This window comes from Cydia splendana, chromosome 2, assembly GCF_910591565.1.
Source record: "Cydia splendana chromosome 2, ilCydSple1.2, whole genome shotgun sequence".
Classification (NCBI taxonomy): Eukaryota; Metazoa; Arthropoda; class Insecta; order Lepidoptera; family Tortricidae; genus Cydia; species Cydia splendana.
This window is the reverse complement of record NC_085961.1, coordinates 26,259,428-26,277,673: the sequence shown is the minus strand read 5'-3', so window position 1 is coordinate 26,277,673 and position 18,246 is coordinate 26,259,428. Positions and strand designations below refer to the sequence as shown.

General features: G+C 38.5%; 1 protein-coding gene across 4 annotated transcripts in view; it reads left to right on the top strand.

Moving 5' to 3' along the window:
* Positions 1–18,246, top strand: part of LOC134806059 (serine/threonine-protein kinase Doa) — a 70,781-nt gene that overhangs the window by 16,915 nt on the left and 35,620 nt on the right. The window contains exon 1 of one of the 4 annotated variants that reach the window (XM_063779267.1): positions 17,975–18,066. The exons of the other annotated variants lie outside the window; for them this stretch is intronic. The gene's annotated coding sequence lies outside the window, so the exon portion shown is untranslated. Of the gene's footprint in view, positions 1–17,974; positions 18,067–18,246 lie in introns of those variants that run through there. 4 annotated transcript variants of the gene reach the window in all.

The window sequence follows — 18,246 nt, the reverse complement described above, 5'->3', positions numbered from 1 at the left end:
GCATTTTTAAGATCTCAAACGTGTAAGTTTTGAATGCACTTCGTTAAAATCAGTCATATTATTTAAATTTAGCTTTTATTCTCCAATAATAAACAGTAAACTCATTCCTATGAAATTATTATAATTGGGAAAGAACCAGTAAATGACCAATAACATAATAATTTTGTAACGAATTCACCCGTATTATAAAAAAAAAACTGACCCACCCTGAAGCTTGTAAACATTCATAGAGTGACTGACGAAACTGAGTTTGATTTTACACTTGTAATTGATAATTTTGAGAAACGCTTTTCATTACTACTTGTATTATTATACGCTTGTATATTCCGAAAACACAAGTCAGCCATATTATTTTCCTCTTATTAAGATTATGATGTATAACAGTGACATTGACATTAAGATAACATTTATAATGGCCATTGCATTTCCTTTTTGCATAGTAAACAAACCTATTTTCTAACTTTAGACAGCCGCCTTGTAGCACTTGTAGTAATCATTCCTACGAGAAACAGAATTAAAACACACTTGTACAATGAAATTTTAAATGTAAGCTTGTAGACTTGTGAACTTGTAACGTACGAGAAATAGGCCCCAGATCGCAATATTCGTCGTCGAACGAGATTTTAACCCTTCTTTTTTTTCTAATTAATATTGTATGAGTGAAAATAGAGAACGGTGCTGTTTTTCTTGTACCGGGCAATTAGCAACATGGCGAGCAGTAAAAAATGATAAAATAAGCTAGATATTTTTATCTTGATGAATTACCTAGGTACTACCTAATATTATAAATGCGAAATTAACTCTTCACGCTGAAACCACATTTAGATGAAATTTGGTATGGAGATTGTTTGAGGCTCAAAAAAGGACATAGGATAGTTTTTATCAATCATTATCGTCATCATCATCAACCCACGTCTGCGAAGTCGCCGGCAGAAGCTAGTATTTTATTCATCCTTAGCTTTGGTATAGCTACATACCCAACATACAAATTTTTTAATCATAAAATTAAGTTAATCAAGATGCACCGACAGCTAGTGTTTAGGTACCGTTCACTTTTTAAAGTGACGCCCAAACAGTAACAGTACCCTTTAATAATAATTGAGGCTGTATGTCAGGCGGTGCCCCAGTTGATGATATGTGAGTCATAGCATGATATGCGATATTAACTTGAAATTTAGCACAGTTAAAAAAATGCATGTCAATTTCTCTTTCAACATTGAATGTAAAAGTGCCTTTTAATCGAAAGTGATATTTTGCTTTCATGTAATAGTGTATTAACGGAAGTACCGTTATAATCTCATACATTGTTAGAATGGTTATTTATTTACAAGGCCTACATTATAAATACCTTTTCTCGCCACTGTTCGGAAATGTGGCAATATATGGTCTAAAACCAAGCTGGAAAGTAGGCAATAGCTGTAGCACCTGAACCACCACTACTACAATGTTTCATTGTTATCATCATCTGTCATTGGTGATGGTTCGCTACAGCAATGAGTATCATTTAAAATTTAAAACATAAAAATCAATAAAAAATCCTTTTTGGCGCAACTTTTTTTTTCAAAAATAGAATTAGGTTATTTATAGGACCAATTTCTTGTTTAAAAATAAAGAAATGTCAAAACCATTTAGTTATTTTTTTTAACAATTATTCATTCAGTTCACGCTTAAGGCGTTTTTTACTTTTGTAGCTGTTTAATTGTGGTTCTTTAGCAAAAACGCTTCTAAGTTTAGAGTCGGTTTGAAGCAAATAACAGAAAAACGCCTCTTAAAAGTGATAAAAAAAGTTAAAAAGGCGGGATCGGAAAATACTTACTGAATTGGATAGTGTAAATTGTGTTTGACTAAAAAATACAAGAAACACGTATCTACGCTCGCTATAAAAATATGTTCTTTTAGTGAAGAAAATGATATTCTTACGCTGACGCCTACCGAAATTCAAGAGACAGCACAGGCAGTGGCTAGTAATTTGCTACCTGAGAAATCGCGGGCTAGTACTTATAGTTATGCAAATGTTTTCTAATTTCCTCGACTAAAGTAGTCGTGAAAAGCACTATGTAATGCCTCGGCCGGAAACGCTAAAGATGGACTCAGTATTATTTGAGGGCCTCCACTAACGTGTCGGCCCTCAAACTCACTCGTCCATTTTTTAGCGGTTTTCCGTCCTCTCCTACAATGTACTATATTGACTAACATACAATATCCTACATATAAATTTCATTAACTTACATTACACGAATACGAATTGTGTTCAAGTCATAAACTACCCCATACGGATTTCGCAACTGCATATTGAACTAAGAATTAAGACGCAACAAATATTCATACTTCACTTTGATTGCAAGTGTCAAGTACCAAACCACTCTGTCGCGCATTCTTTCCCTGTCGTTTTTCTAACTGTCAGACGTTTGCTTTAATAGAAATGTCACAACCATAATTCATAATTTACTGTACAAATTTAACCAAAGTTAAAAGTATGTATGTATGTAGTTTGCTTTCGTGACACTCTCACATAATACATAATATTTTTTTTTATACCACATCGGTGGCAAACAAGCTTACGGCCCGCCTGATGGTAAGCAGTCACCGTAGCCTATGGACGCCTGCAACTCCAGAGGTGTTACAAGCGCGTTGCCGACCTTTTAAAAACCTGTACACTCCTTTTTTGAAGAACCCCATACTGTAGACCCTCGGGAAACCTCGGAAGGGAGCTCATTCCACAGCCGGAGCGTCCGCGGGAGGAAATTCCTCTTAAATCGCACAGTACGCGACCATTTAGGTTCTAGGGTGTGAGGATGAACACCCTGCCGACGGCGAGCGGTGCGGTGATAGAAAGCGGCCGTTGGCATCATGTCAAATAATTCCTCAGAGCACAGCCCATTGTACAAGCGGTAGAAAACACAAAAGGAGGCAAAGTCTCTCCTTAGACTTAAAGGTTCAATACCGCTTGTGGGTTTGGGATCATCGACGATTCGTACAGCGCGCCTTTGGACTGAGTCGAAGGGTCCAAGCTGGCATCCAGGTGCTCCTGCCCAAAGGTGACAGCAGTACTCCATATGGGGTCTGACTTGCGATTTATAAAGCAGCAGTCTTTGCCCCGGAGTAAAGTATCGCCTCGCTTTATTGAGCACACCGAGTTTTTTGGATGCCAGCGCAGCCTTACCTTCCAGGTGGCTACGGAATTGGACGTCACTGGAGATGTCGACACCTAGGATCCCAATACGCCCTGACATGGTAAGGGCTGTGCCCTGGAACTGTGGGACCACAGTAAATGGGGTTTTCTTAGCGATGAACGCGCAAACTTGTGTCTTGGTGGGGTTGAATCGCACTAAATTGTCCCGACCCCACACCGAAACTCTGGATAGAGTGCTCTCAATGTCCGACACAAGCTTTTCACGACTCTCCAGCACCACAGAACGATATGTGTAATAGGCATCCCCAGTACTGTCGTCTGCATAGCAATGAATGTCATCGATAGACAACATGTCATTATTGTGCAGCAAAAACAGCGTTGGGGATAACACAGAACCTTGCGGAACGCCAGCGTTAATGTCCATGCTATCGGAGCAGCTTCCGTCTACTACGGCTCGTATGCGTCTGCCGGACAAAAAGCTAGCGATCCATTTGCATAGTCCCTCTGGCAATCCATAAGATGGTAACTTCGACAGAAGACCCCGATGCCAGACCCGATCGAACGCTATTACATAATTATGTATTGAGAGGGCTTGCTTGAATCTATGATCTTTGGTCTGCGTCAATCAGTGTTTCTAAAAGCTCGCGGTCGCTACACAGCTAGTACCTATGTAGTTGCAAAGAAACAAGTCAATGGAAGTCGTATGGTTAAAAGTGGCCAATAACTATAGCAGTCACCCTAATTATTGGATATGGGAGCGCCAAAGCGTGGTGGGTGACCGCCAGTAGTCTCATTTATATCAAGGATCAAGTATATCAAGTTCGCGCACGTAAGCCTAGTTTTACTGTGGTTGACGGGTTTAGCGACTGCCAAGATAAGCAGGTGCAGGACTCAGGTGGTGACTATTATGAGGAAAAAATCCTGTTCTTGTTCCGTTGGGCTTTAACTACCAGTTCTTAACGGGCATGATAATGTTTCCTCTTTTTTTACTCGCGTTTGACCCTCACCTGCGAAATGACATCAGGGTGGAGAATTGTTACTCTGAAGTCTCGGAACTCTGGTCATATATCTGAGATAGTATAAAAGATTTAATCTGAGATAGTATAAAAGATTTATCTACTGAGGTATATCAGTATTCAGTAACTCAGCTTATTGAACACTGACATCTTTTCCTTATGGTATATGCGTGATTACAAATGAAAAAAAACTATCTATTTCCTTGTTAAAATCACACATAAATGGTTCTGTACAAACTGCTGATTATTGTTTCCTTTTTTCAGATCTGAGGGTTTTAGATGCGTTCAGATAATATTTGTATTAACTGAACGCATCTAAAACCGCTGCATTGCAGCAATATGTTATGACATTCAATCTGTTTCGTCACAGCATAATAACATTGTGAATATTAAGATGAATAAAACATAGTAGTCGACGAGCGGTCTGGCCTGGTGGGTAGTGACCCTGCCTGTGAAGCCGATGGTCCCGGGTTCGAATCCAGGTAAGGGCATTTATTTGTGTGATGACACAGATATTTGAACCTGAGTCATGGTTGTTTCTATGTATTTAAGTATTTATATATTATATATATCTTTGTCTGAGTACCCACAACACAAGCCTTCTTGAGCTTACTGTGGGTCTTGGTCAATCTGTGTAAGAATGTCCTATATTTATTTATTTATAGTTATTCGCTTTATTTATTTTGCTTGGTAAGCCACATAATCCCGAGTCAATGTCGCTCGCATTCGTGTCCTTGTCGAGTGAGAAACAAGAAACATATTACATTTTTATTCGCCTTACTAAAATTATTGTGATGCCATTTCTTAACCTTGTCGTACGTAGAAAGAACTCAAATAAAGGTTATAATTCGCAATAAATAGTTAGGGAGCGACTGTTATCAAGGTAAGAAGAGTCCGCTAAGTGGCCAGTGTTGAACTTTTAGTTACGAAATGTTGTGCATTTGACAATGACCAACAAACTGCTAAATTGCTATATGCTGTTTATTGTGAGGTTTCTTTACTTACATTTAAAGCATCCGAGATTTGTGTAAAATATTTCTTTAAATCCGTCCCATTAAAAAGAAGTCAGTCCTTTTGTGTTAACTGGTTTCTCCTTTCTTTCGCCATTTATCTTCAACGGTCCGAGTGCAAGACAGGAAATTCTGGGAAGTGTAAACAAGAGGCAACTGTCGGAGCTGATTAAACATGATAAAGCCGTCTGGTATCGTCCTGAAGGTGCAAGGGCCACGGGCGCGCGGGGAGGGCCGGGCGACGAACCCGCGTGGGTCGCGGGTCAGCTCCGCGCCGCGACGCGTTCATTAGTGGCGCAGGCGCACAATGCTGCATTTTACGCATACTTGAAGGAATAAGTGGGCATAAACATTTTACGCCTTTAAATAACTCTCCGTTTACTCAACTCCGCATACCTTATCTCAACTCTAGAAATTGAAACTTAAACGATCTCACCGTCATTAACTCCTTGACTCGTAATTGAAGGTCGGGTGAGATATCGGACGAAGACCTCACCGCGGAAGCTGTAACTTTTTGTTTTCCGTCCTGTCCAAATCGCGCTTTATTGACTGCCCTCGAATATGTTTATTCTTGTTTTTATTGTCTACTGCCCGAGGTGCTGTAGGTAGTGTAGGTACACTCCGGTCCGGTTAATAATAATTCATTTCTTTGTAAAGGAAACCTATTGTTGAATTAAAGGTTTTGTGAGGGCATAGCTCTCTCCGTTCAGGGCCGACGCGAAGGTTTGCGGCTTGACAATAATTTTCTTTGCACACAATGCGTTCATTTAATACGCTCACTCATTTTAACTTGATGTTTACTGCGCAAGTAACGTTAAGTGGCGAGATGACTCGAGTCTTGTACGTGGGCACAGGGGATAACCAGCGACTCTTTTCATAAAACTGACAAAGAAATGTACATATGTAACGTACGTATAAGTAGGTACTTACTGTCATTGTTGCAGAGAAACAGTGTCAACGAAAGTTTTTGTTATTGACATTATGAATTTGTGTCAACGAAAAATAATTTAGACCGGTATCATTAATCTAATTCGAGTCGCTAGACGTATGCAATGAATCAGTATGAGTCAATCGAGAAAGTAAACCAGTAAGCATTGTTCCAGTGGATGCGCGGCGCACCGAGACTGCGTGGGCGCTGCGCAAATTAAAGCAGCTCTCTATTCATTACTCATCATTATTGCTATATCCATTTTCGGAGACGAAAGAGAGTGTTTTTGAGCTTGCTTAACTATCTTAAAGATAAATAAACCTTTAAACCGATTTACACTTTCCTATGTACACGAGCGACCTGTTGAGGAATTGATTATTCTGCGAATCCTCAACCGCCCTCTCAAAACGAATCTCAATGATGATCTGATAACAGAACGATAATGAAACTAATTAAAAAACATATTGTTCTATTTAACTATTAGATTATTATTGATTTGGTCCGCTATTAAGCACATAGAGCTTTCCCCATTGGCTCATTTTTCCGGTAAGGGCTTGTGCACAAATCACGCGAGGTTCGATAGGGGGGGTGGGGGTCACGAAAAAATCACGACAGATCACGTTGGGGATGGGGGGTATAAAGAGACCTCACGTGTATTTTTCTACAGTGAACGAAACTAAGAAAATACACCTACCACATGAGTAGATACTTTTTCTCGGTTTCATCAAACATAAATCTTCAAAATAGCGAGTCTATTTTACGAAATTTTGGATCGCGTGGCCTGACCGGTCGGATGGAAAAATTTCAAAAAAATACACGTGACTCACGTGAGGTTATGTGGGGGAGGGGGGGTAGCCGAAAACCTCACCAAATATCACCACGGGGGAGGGAGGGGTCAAAAAGTAGCCATAAACACCTCGCGTGATTTGTGCACAACCCCTAATCTGTGTCCTGTGTTAGGTACTGGTACTGCCTTCTTTCTTTATATCCGTATTATCTTCTTGACACTTGGCTAATTAGTATGGCTAGCGCTGATAAGAAGAAAATTAAATAAATCAAATTATCCAAGTGGTTTCAACGGGAACGACCAACAAGTTTTTATAGAAATGCACGAATATTATCAAATAAACTACATACAATGCAACAATAAGTGCAAGTAATTAGCCATGGCGTAGTTGTTTAATAAGAAAAGTCAGACAATGTTTACTCTTACTAATCTACACAATAGGTATAATAAAGCGATTGTTCGCGGATCGCAGTCGTCGGGGCTAGAAAGTACTGCGCGTAAGAGCGGTATTTAATTACCTGACGCACAAATTGTATTGTTCCGACACCAGTAGAGTTCCCTGAGATATGCTTGCCGTTTCTACGTCGTTTGTAACAGCAGATAACAGTAATAATATTAAATGCTATTTTCCTACTTAACCCTACACCACACTTTGTTGCACGATACCTAAAATTATGAACTAATGGGAGACTTTAACGTCCAATGACATTTTCTTATATACCTTGCGATTGTTAGTTGTGGTTCTGCTTCATCATGAATGCAGTTTCATTATAAATATTTCATCACTCGTATCTCGTATCCTAGTCTTGTCACAACCCACGGGTTATAAAAAAACTTATCTGTTCTCTGTACTGATGATGAATATTTGTAGTTTAGCGTACCGGCAGCTGATTTTCACAAGGCTTCATTACATATTTCCATTAACCACTCTATGCCGAGGAAGCCATGACTAACTGTTATCAGATATTATTCGTGGGTCGAGGTTTATAAAACATTAATAGCAGGATTCATACAAATAAGCAATGGCATTTTCAGTTACTGTAAATGATTATTTTGTTGCCGTCACTGCGCCTCAATTAATTAGTGCTAGTTTCGTAATCAGAATTCAAATGCGTGTGGTAATAAAACTAATAAATGAATAAAAGATACACACATTAAATATTTTTCGTCTTGCTTGTGCCTTTCTCTATCAAAATTATACACCGTGATATCTTTTCACTTTCACGACCACAAAGCCAATCAAAATAAATCTTAAAAAATGAAAATTTTATTCAATTACTTGGTTTAAATTAAAAGACGCTTTAAGGACCCATACATGTACTAGTCTTTACATGCTTTAAAAAGTATATTGTAGTAATATTCTATTATTTTATATATATTGATTAAGTTTATACTTGGGTAGCTGTACCTTTCTCATGAGTTTCATAGCGTTCCTCATAATTCTCATAACTAATCTGTTTTTCGCTCTATAATAATAGATATTTTTTTTCTACAAGTGCACATGAGAATGTCGCCGTCATGGAACTGGAATGATGAAGATCGCTACTAATAACTTGACGGTGTTTAGCAAAAATGTGTCAACCCACATTCATTTTGCAATAAGATGATAAGATAAGATAATCGTTTATTTGATAAAACACGAGTTATAAATAAGATGTCAATATATACAAGTTCAGTCCTTTACATGTCTGGCTGGAATTTCAGCATTCAAATATTTATCACAAAATTAAATTACAAACATAAAATAAGCAGTACAGAATAATATTGAAGAGAAAAAAAATGTCAATGTGTATCAATGTCAAATTACTAAACTAAACTATCTAAATATTGTTAAAATTATAAATAGTTGTAAATATAGTTGTAAAATTTTTAATCATTTATGTCATTATCGATATCGATGTCGATATCGATGCATTGCGACTAAAAAAAATGACGCTTAAAGTTGACATTTTATTGCAAAATGAATGTGGGTTGACACATTTTTGCTAAACACCATCCAACTGTAGTGTGAGTAGAGTGTACCGAACCGAACGATGTAATGGTATCTTTAAGATATACCGAATGTCTGTGAACCCCATTACGCACGATTCAAACAAATTTATGCCGTTTTTCTACGAACAGTAGCAGCAAACCAGTACCGGCGGCATTGGAGTGCTCCTCTGGCGGTAGGCGGGGTAGTGAAAGCTATTTTTTTTTATTTGCGCTTGTTTACGTCGGCTTATCTGTAAACATTAATTATCAGCCTACCTTTACAATCTCCATTTCACGGTTGTAATGATTTTTGATGCTATCATATCTCCGGAGGCCACAAATGGAGACATTGACTTCTTTTTAGGGTTCCGTACCCAACGGATAAAAACGGGAGCCTATTACTAAGACTCCACTGTCCGTCTGTCTGTCTCCCCGTCCGTCTATGTAAAAAACTATTGGGTCCTTACCTATGAAATTGGCGTTTTTGTTCATAGATATAAGTCTGATCCTAGTTTTTTTTTTTTTACAAAAGTACATACACAATTACAATAAAACTACAGTGCACTCAATAAACAACGATTTTACATACAATTAATTGTTATTTTTTATTGTTAAGTGTTCAGAATTAAGCCTTGAAAATAGGTCTTTTCATGTGCTGTCGGTTCGAGTATTAAAATTACTTATATTTTTCTAATGGTACCAATTTTCAAGAAATGGAGATATTGAAAACATACCTTAAAGGTGTCAAAAATTACTGGAAAAATTTTGTTTGGTTTGAATTAGCCATCAAAAAAATATCCGCAAAATTAATTGTATGGAAATTCGTGTTTCGTTGAAATTCTCCGAACAAAACGCCAATTTCATAGGTAATGACCTAATATATACTATCATGAACCGTGATAGCTAGAGACAGTTCAAATTTTCACAGATGATGTATTTCTGTTGCCGCTATAACAACAAATACTAAAAAGTACAGAACCCTCGGTGGGCGAGTCCGACTCGCACTTGTCCAGTTTTTTTTATATGACTAGTAACTTGCTTTATTTGGTGTTGAGTCTTCTCGACTAATCTACGCTTATAAAGCGTGGGTGATAACTTAAAGATCACTTTCAATAGGATTAATGAGTGTTTCTTTTTATTATTTCACTTCATACTACTGCTGTGTGCGAACAGAAAACGAATACCTTACTGTCTGACCAAATTTCTTCATAGTAATTTGTATGAGAATTTCAAATGCAAGTCTGCACGGTTCCAATTACAGGAATGACTTGAATTGTTTTTAAGATGTTTTGCGGTATGCGCTGTTAATTTATAAGTTGCAAAATATGGGTTCTTCTAACATAAGATGGGATTAGATGACGTTGCTTTAAAATTGGTTTATTTATTTGTTAGGTTTTTAAGCAAAAGGTACCGTGGGTGTATTTTCGATTGTCCGCTACGGCAAATTCTACTTGCGTTTATCGATACATCCGACAATGTTAGTGTCCTAAATATGTCTGCATACGGTCCTCATTAACTTTACACTTTTTTTTAAATCGGATTAGTCATTAGTTATTATAACCCGTGTAGCAGTTATAGGAAAGTAGATAAGAAATCATCATATAGGACCTAATCGAATGTGCCACATAAATATGCGCATGATATTAGATAAATGGTATCCGTTAAGTGTTTCAACGTGCTGATTTATAAGGTACCTACTCTGGTATTGTTTCGTCCGGGTGTGGGCAGCGGGTCTGTTTAGCAGTCAAGCAGTAAATAAAATATGGGTCACATACAAGATATGTATACTATAAATGTTCCTATTATCGAAAGCTGGTTGGATTATTTTTTATTATTATAACATTCGAATATATGCCTAGCTTGTGTCGGACATGACATAACGGATAGTTAGTTTAAAAAATGTTCACGGTTTTTAAGATATGTAGTCGCTAGTCGCTATATTAAGAAAAAAAAATCACAATCAAACATATGTGGCTTTCCATCAGAGTAGGGTCCCTATGCTTCATCTGCATTGCAATAAGGACTTTTATATCAGGATTCCTTATTGGACTTAAAGCATAAGGACCCTTCTGTGATGGAAAGCCAGTAGCCACATATCAAAGTTACAAACAAAGATAAAAGCTCCTACTCAGCATGTTGCCATGGGGCGCTAGGGCAAAGTTATATTATGTTTTATAAAAACTACTAAGGTACTTACTAAAAGAACATGTGTGCCTATACTCCGCAGTCCGCACATTCAATACTCACAGTGAAAATTCTTGTAAAATAATACTCATTACGAGTTTGAGCATTGTATTGAATTTGGAGTAATTTGCAAATGTAGGGAATGGGGGCAATCGGACCTAAGCCAATACTGTTAGCTCCGGTGTTGAGTCATCGGTAAATGCTTTTGTTAACTCGATTTTCATGAACAGACACGTGTTACCGTTTCCACAATCGCCACGCGATGTTTGAGATTATTGATACACAACAAGTCTACACTTACTCCAATACATAGACCGGATAGACCCGTAACCATTGATGGGGAAAGAGGAGTGTGGTGTTTATTGTGGTAGGTAAATGAAATAAATGTCTAACATTAATAAAAACCGGCCAAGTGCGAGTCGGACTCGCGCAAGAAGGGTTCCATACCATTACGCAAAAACGGCAAAAAAAAATCACGTCTGTTGTATGGGTGCCAACCCCACATAAATATTTATTTTATTCTGTTCTTAGTATTTGTTGTTAGAGTCTGTGCGGAAAGAGAAGAGTCGTGAAATGTATGGGCTCCCTTACGTTCCACAAGTCTTCTCTTTCCGCACAGACTCTATAGCTGCAACAGAAATACATAATACATCATCTGTGAAATTTTAAACTGTCTCGCTATCACGGTTCAAGAGAAACACCCCGGTGACAGTGGTGACAGACAAACGGACAGTGGAATCTTAGTAATAGGGTCCCGTTTTACCCTTTGGGTACGGAACCCTAAAAAGTCTAATTTTCCTACGCGTGTCTTTTTACGTAATAGAGTTGTGTAACCCATTATGCAACCATTAAATATTTACAAGTCGCCTCGGCGTAAGCATATTTTCTTTTTAACACTTGTACTGTATTCTAGTAGGGCAGCCTAGAGTAAATAAACGCACACCTATATAGCGACGCGTTTCGCCAGTGCCAAAGCACGTTTTATCAAGCTTAGTGAGTGTTAGTATATCAGACTTTTGCACGTGGCCTGTTTACTCATCCTTAGACAGGAAGTTGTAATGCAAAACTTAGACATTAGTCTGAATCATGAAGAAGCTCTTTGTTCGTCTCGGGTGTTGATGTTTAGTTGCCAGTTAGTAGCAATGACAATGACATTGATTATCACGCTCGCCATAGGAGGCAGTGCCCTGCCTGCGATTAGACCGTATGTTTATATTGTAGCTTATAAAACTCTACGTCACACCACATTAGCATCTTAATATGACATTTTATAGGTAATTTATTCAACTCTGTGCAGCTACACTGTGCTTGACTTGTTAGTTTATCCGATTGGCTTACTAAATAAAGACATACCGTGACCAGACCTCTAGACGATTATGCAAATTGTATCATTTATTTCCATTTACGAATCGAATCTAAATTATAATTATTCGAGTTGCCGATGCACTCGTGATGTTTACTAGCGGGGCCTTCGCAGGCCGCTCACGTTTACGGAAGTAAAACACTATTCCGATCATTTTTGTCAAGGACAAGCGTCTGGGTGAAATTCCACATTCTTCGCAAGAACGATCTTAATGACTCGAGGCCTTGCAGAACCGATAGCGATACTATTTTAAAGGAAAGACAAGTAAGTAAGGTACCCGTTTAAGGAGTTACGGCAATGCATCGACCGCCCACGATTCCTTCGGAAAGCGATGGAGGCGTCGCACTAAAACCCTACACACGATATTTCGGATCGTAATATGTTCACGGAAGCATTTAACTTACTTACTTACTGCCGTGGCGCAGCGACCCGAAGTGGATCTTGGCCTCTGACACTAAGGAACGCCATGCATCTCTGTCTAGCGCCGTTTCTGTCCAATCGACGGCACCGAGCTCGTTCAGATCTTTCACGACCTCATCGCTCCCAGCGATACCTAGGACGCCCAACTGGTCGTCGACCATCCGGACGGCCCGAATACGCTCTCCTCCATTTAACTGATACTCTTTCTTAATAAACGGTTTAGCTGCGACTTCCCTACCGCGTACTTCATATTGCGTCTCTGTTCAATAGTACCTACGTAGATTCGAATATTAAACAATTATCATTGAGGTAACACCAGATTTGACCAACCAGTTCATTTACAAACTAAAAAGGAAACATCTTCATGTATACGTTATCTTGTTAGATGAAGCTAGTTAAATAGAATATATATAATTAAAACTAATTCAGTTGCTGCACATCCTAAGCGTGGGCGCCGTGGTTTCTCTCGAAGCAAAGCTCGTCGTTTACGCAACTCTCAGTATTTGGCGTATCTCGTAAATTGTGATCACTTTTGTTTTCAAACACAAAGCCATGCCGTGGCCTTGATTACGATCCCGCGCGGTATTATTTGCAGCCATTTGTCAGCTGACATGACATGATTTCCCTTTTATCAAAAGAAATATTAATAAGCGAAAGTTTCCTTTTCAAGCACTGGTTAAATGACGATTTATGACAAGTATCCAATCAACGAATGACGTGTCAGATTATAAAGCAACGTCAACTCTTAACCTTTTTCTTGTAGAATGCTTCCGCGATTCGAAAACAAAGTGCATTTTCTGCATGAGTCAGTCAACCCGATGCTAATGACGGCGGCGTTAATAATTAATATTAAATAAACGTTTGTCTTTAGCAATGCTTTATTGCCTTGTTGTAAGGAAAAACTGTTTCATAAATTGAGTTTATCTGGAAACTTTCCGATGCGGTATATTTTTACACCTAGGGATAATTAAATTATATGTTTACAAGTTTAATTTCTGCGTTGAAAGTAGGTTAAGTTATTCGCGCTACGCTAAAGCAACTACGGCACTTCACCTGTTTTATGACCCGCAAACGAAGCTTTAATTGCTTCTTAAACTTAAAACCATGTACAACACCCACAAGCGGTATTTTCTCTAAAAGCAATACATACAATTGCAATTTCTAACCACACGTCATAAGTGTGACACGACCCCAAAAGTTTGATTATGGGAACAAGTAATGTTGTGTTGTGTATGAAGGATGACGAGCGGCGGCGGTAAATGCTGACCGCCTACGCGCTCATTCGCCGAATCGAACTGTACGGCGATGCACTGACAGCTTTCTGCCCCAATTACAGACGTCTCGATTTCGCCGAATTGTGGGAAGTCGCCGCCCGGTCATAGACAGCGATTTGCACTGCCGCCGATAAATAATGAAGAAAACTTTTACTTTACTCCTACGTTATCTATCACAAGTTGTGGCCACCAGTTTTTGTTACTAATCTTAAAAGAATTTAACTTTTACGTTGTCGTTGATTTTTAACAAGTCACGCTATAAACACTCGAATGCTGTTTTTTTTTTGTCTGGCGTAAAGGCTCCACCGTCTCCGTGAGTCACAAGCACGAAGGATCTTTGTTGTGCTTCTGAGAAGCTTTACCATCCATCAGGCCCGTGTGATAAAAACTTTTTGAAATACGGGTCGATCGGAGAAAATAATTAAACGCCGCATTTAGTTTGATATCGGCTGACTGCATCCGCTTGAATGTCGTCCAATCGGTCGCATGAATTATTTGGATTTTAAATTAAAACGTAAGATGTCGTGGAATGCATTTCGTTTTAACCAAATAATTAAAGAGTTGTTATAGTATTTGGTTGAACTGATTTTTTGATTGAGTGTTAAACAGTCATTAGAAGATGACGAATCTATAACGAGTAGTGTTTGGTTATTCATGAATCTGTATGACCCATTCTGACCCCAATGAATAATAAGGACCGTTAGATACTCCTACCTTGTTATTATTGCGTTACTTATTGAAATATCAGCCGTCGATATAAACTTTTTTTGCATAGTTTCAAATGTTCGTATTGGGATTTAATTGGTGCGCTTATTGTAACTATAATTATCTACTGGGTTGTAATATGTACTCTCGGGTACACACGCAGGAAAACGTTAGTGAGGAATCCCAGATTTACAGGAAGTCCTTATATGGAAGCTATTTTGATAAATTGTTTAGATTGTACTGAGAGATCAGGTTTCCGAGAGGGCTCCATTTACGGCGCTGGATTAATTTGCTACAGCACGGATCGTGTTTTAAGTGCCGACTAATGCTTTTAGTCGAGCATGTTCAAATGATTTGATTAGCCTTAAAAGATTGGAATGGTTTTTCACATCATTTCCATCCTCGGAACTATTTAGGCCCCCTAAGCACTCGAGGAGCGTCAGTATAAAATCGTGTCGAATTCGTACTTGTTCGTCACTATCATCTCATACATGTAGTTGATCAATGTTCATGAATCGCGGAAGCGATCCGACCTTTGATTTATTATAGGCATCTCGGAAGAGTTGAGAAATTAATTTAACCTTTATAATATCAGAATATCTAAATATAGAACTCCTAATTTAGTTACGTTTAGCGTACACAGAAACAAAGCAGTGGTACACCGCAGCCGGCTCAGACCAATTTTTCTTTCATTATTAGTCTAACAAGGCGGCCTAGTAATGAACCATTTGGGTCATTGGTCCTCGCCGTTTGTTGGCTGACGCCGCCCCCGGTGGTTTTTTTTTTGCCTCTATTTGCCGCCAATTGAATAGTCTGACGTAGTAGCCTACAATTACAACTCCAAGTGTTTTCCATAAGCACCTCTATGACTGTACTGATTGTGTTTTCATATACTCGCGAGTAACGGATTCATCTCGAGAGTTCGACCTGCCAGTCGTCGCGTAGGTTGGAGCCAAACACCTATTTTAGTAGGGTACACACAGGGTGAAATCGTAAACAATAAAATTAATCAACTTATTTTCTCCACTGGGACGTTGCCTTTGGATGTTTATGAACAGAGATCAAATGTCTCTTTTAATTGCTAATTAATTAAGAGAGCTAATTCGTTGAGATCTTAATTAGTGCTTCATGTTCATTTTAGAAAGCTTTTTCGGAAGATGTGGCAGTTTCACGACTTAAACTCAACAACAACTCCTCCACACTACAAAATTTATTGAGATATTGTTTTATACCTCTAGGTACAAATTCTACCTTTTTAGTTTAAAGCGTGAAGAGAAAAAGTAATAACATATTATCTTGTAATATACATATACAATTCAGCACGAGATGGTTTGGGCCCTCTCGTGCTTGAGGGGTCTGTGCCCAGCAGTGGGACGTATGTCGTATATAGGCTAAATTATTTTATTTATTTTGTATACCTACAAGTAAGTTATTAGTCAACAAGTAAAGCTACTCGCGTTCAGGTAAAATAATGCACCATGTTTTCCAAGTCATATGCGTCGTTTTTATACTAGAGAGTTTATGAGTTTTATTTATAATAACGATCGGGATATAGGTCAAGCTCTACTGCGTTAGCTTTGAGCCTAAAGGGGAAAAATTACAGAAGCGCATAATCGCTGGCAGTGACACACTTTGTCCGCTGAACAGGAGATAACACTCTGGGCTGTTTATTTGTTACCTACATAAATAAATGTCAAATGAACCGTGTCGCGATATACTGTGGATGTTTACACAGCGGCTAAATGACATCGCATCGATGCGTTTATGTAGGCTAAGCTAATGCACTCGACACCTGAGTAATTTTTACCCGAAATTTTATAAAGTACTTTTTTGTTGTGTGTTATTAATATTGATAAACGGTTAAATAAAACTAAAGATAAGTATCGGTTCTAAGATGCAAAATACAACAAAGACCAATTTACGGTATAATGTGGAAAGTTTAAACGCGAAGAAATGACAATAGGCATTGATTGATAAATAAAATTGTCTCGGAATTATGGTAGATATAATATTATCTTTCCTTTGTCGAAAGTATTTTCTCGGTAAAGGACTGTAGGCCGCAATGATTTATGTCTGCAGTGTCGGCTATTAATTCGATTTGTTTCTAATATTCGATCTTCGCCACTTTCTCCCGTATTGGGCAGCCTTAAGCTGGTATATAAATTTCTCAAACAATTGATTTATATGTCTTGCCATTTTCTAATTAATAAAAGATTAATCAATAAAATCTTGATTAATCTTACAAATGTGGATATAAATAAATATACGAATAGATAAATATAGATGGAGCAATATGGTTTCTGTTTTGTTTTAATTATGAATGTGACTTATGTGAAGTCATGAATTAAATCTGACAGAGTATTGAAACCGCACACGCCTTGTGTTCAATTAACGTAAATTTTGGACGCACATGAATATGCGTTGTTTATTTTTGTCTGTGGCCCAAATGCATATGTAATAATGTTCGATGCGTGCAGTGTTTCGAAACCCGACTCGACCATCTGCCCTTGTCCGTAGGTTTTTTTATGCATGTTTACTTCTGGGTACTTATGTATAAGTGCATAATATCGCTTTAGAATGGCTAATAATGTTTTAATCTTGTTTCAGGTAAACAAACAAAATGAAATCTGTTAAAAATATTTGAGGTGAGGCCTTTTTACATGATAGTAAATACTAATCGTTTTATATACTGATCTTAATTAATACATAGCGTGTGTTTATTAATTATATTTAAATCGAAGCGTGGAGCTGTTGCTGACGTTCTCATGGAATGATTTGATTTGATCGTCTCCTGCTGTCGTCGAATTCTGTAGTTTCTTGTACCTACGTATTTTAATCCATTTAAAATTACGCAAATATACATTTTCTTTATGCTTTATTTTTGTCTCTTACTGCGTGACTGCCAAAATTTTTCTCTGTCTCCATTTTGACTTATCATAATGAGTAGGTAGTTCTTTCGCTGTTTTTAACATAATTTATTAAGTTCTATTCGATCTATCTTAATGTTACACGTACTGTATGGTGGTGGCTTAAAAGCCGTGTCGAGCAGTCGATCCTATGCAGGGCAGTCGAACTGGCTCGGACGTATGTCGGCGGGCGCTCCTGCGATTCCACCCGTAGCGCTATCGAGTTAAAGTCACTTGTGGTAGACCGCAGGAGAGAGGCGCGCAGCGGTGGGGTCCTCGCACCGGTCCGCTCTACGCCTCCCTTCAGTCAGTTTAGTAGCAGCGGTGCACGCACACCGCACGCACAGTTCTCGCGCGCGCAACGAGAAGGTACGAGTATGCATGCGATCACGCACTGGCTTCCGGTGCCCTCTCGACCGATACCGAGCAATCCCGGCTAATGGGTCCCACACTTATCGGACTTTGTGTAGTGCACAGAGTGCCCTGTGGAGCCAGTGTATACGATCCGGTGCCTAGATCACAGTGAAATACCCAGTGCCATTTAATGAG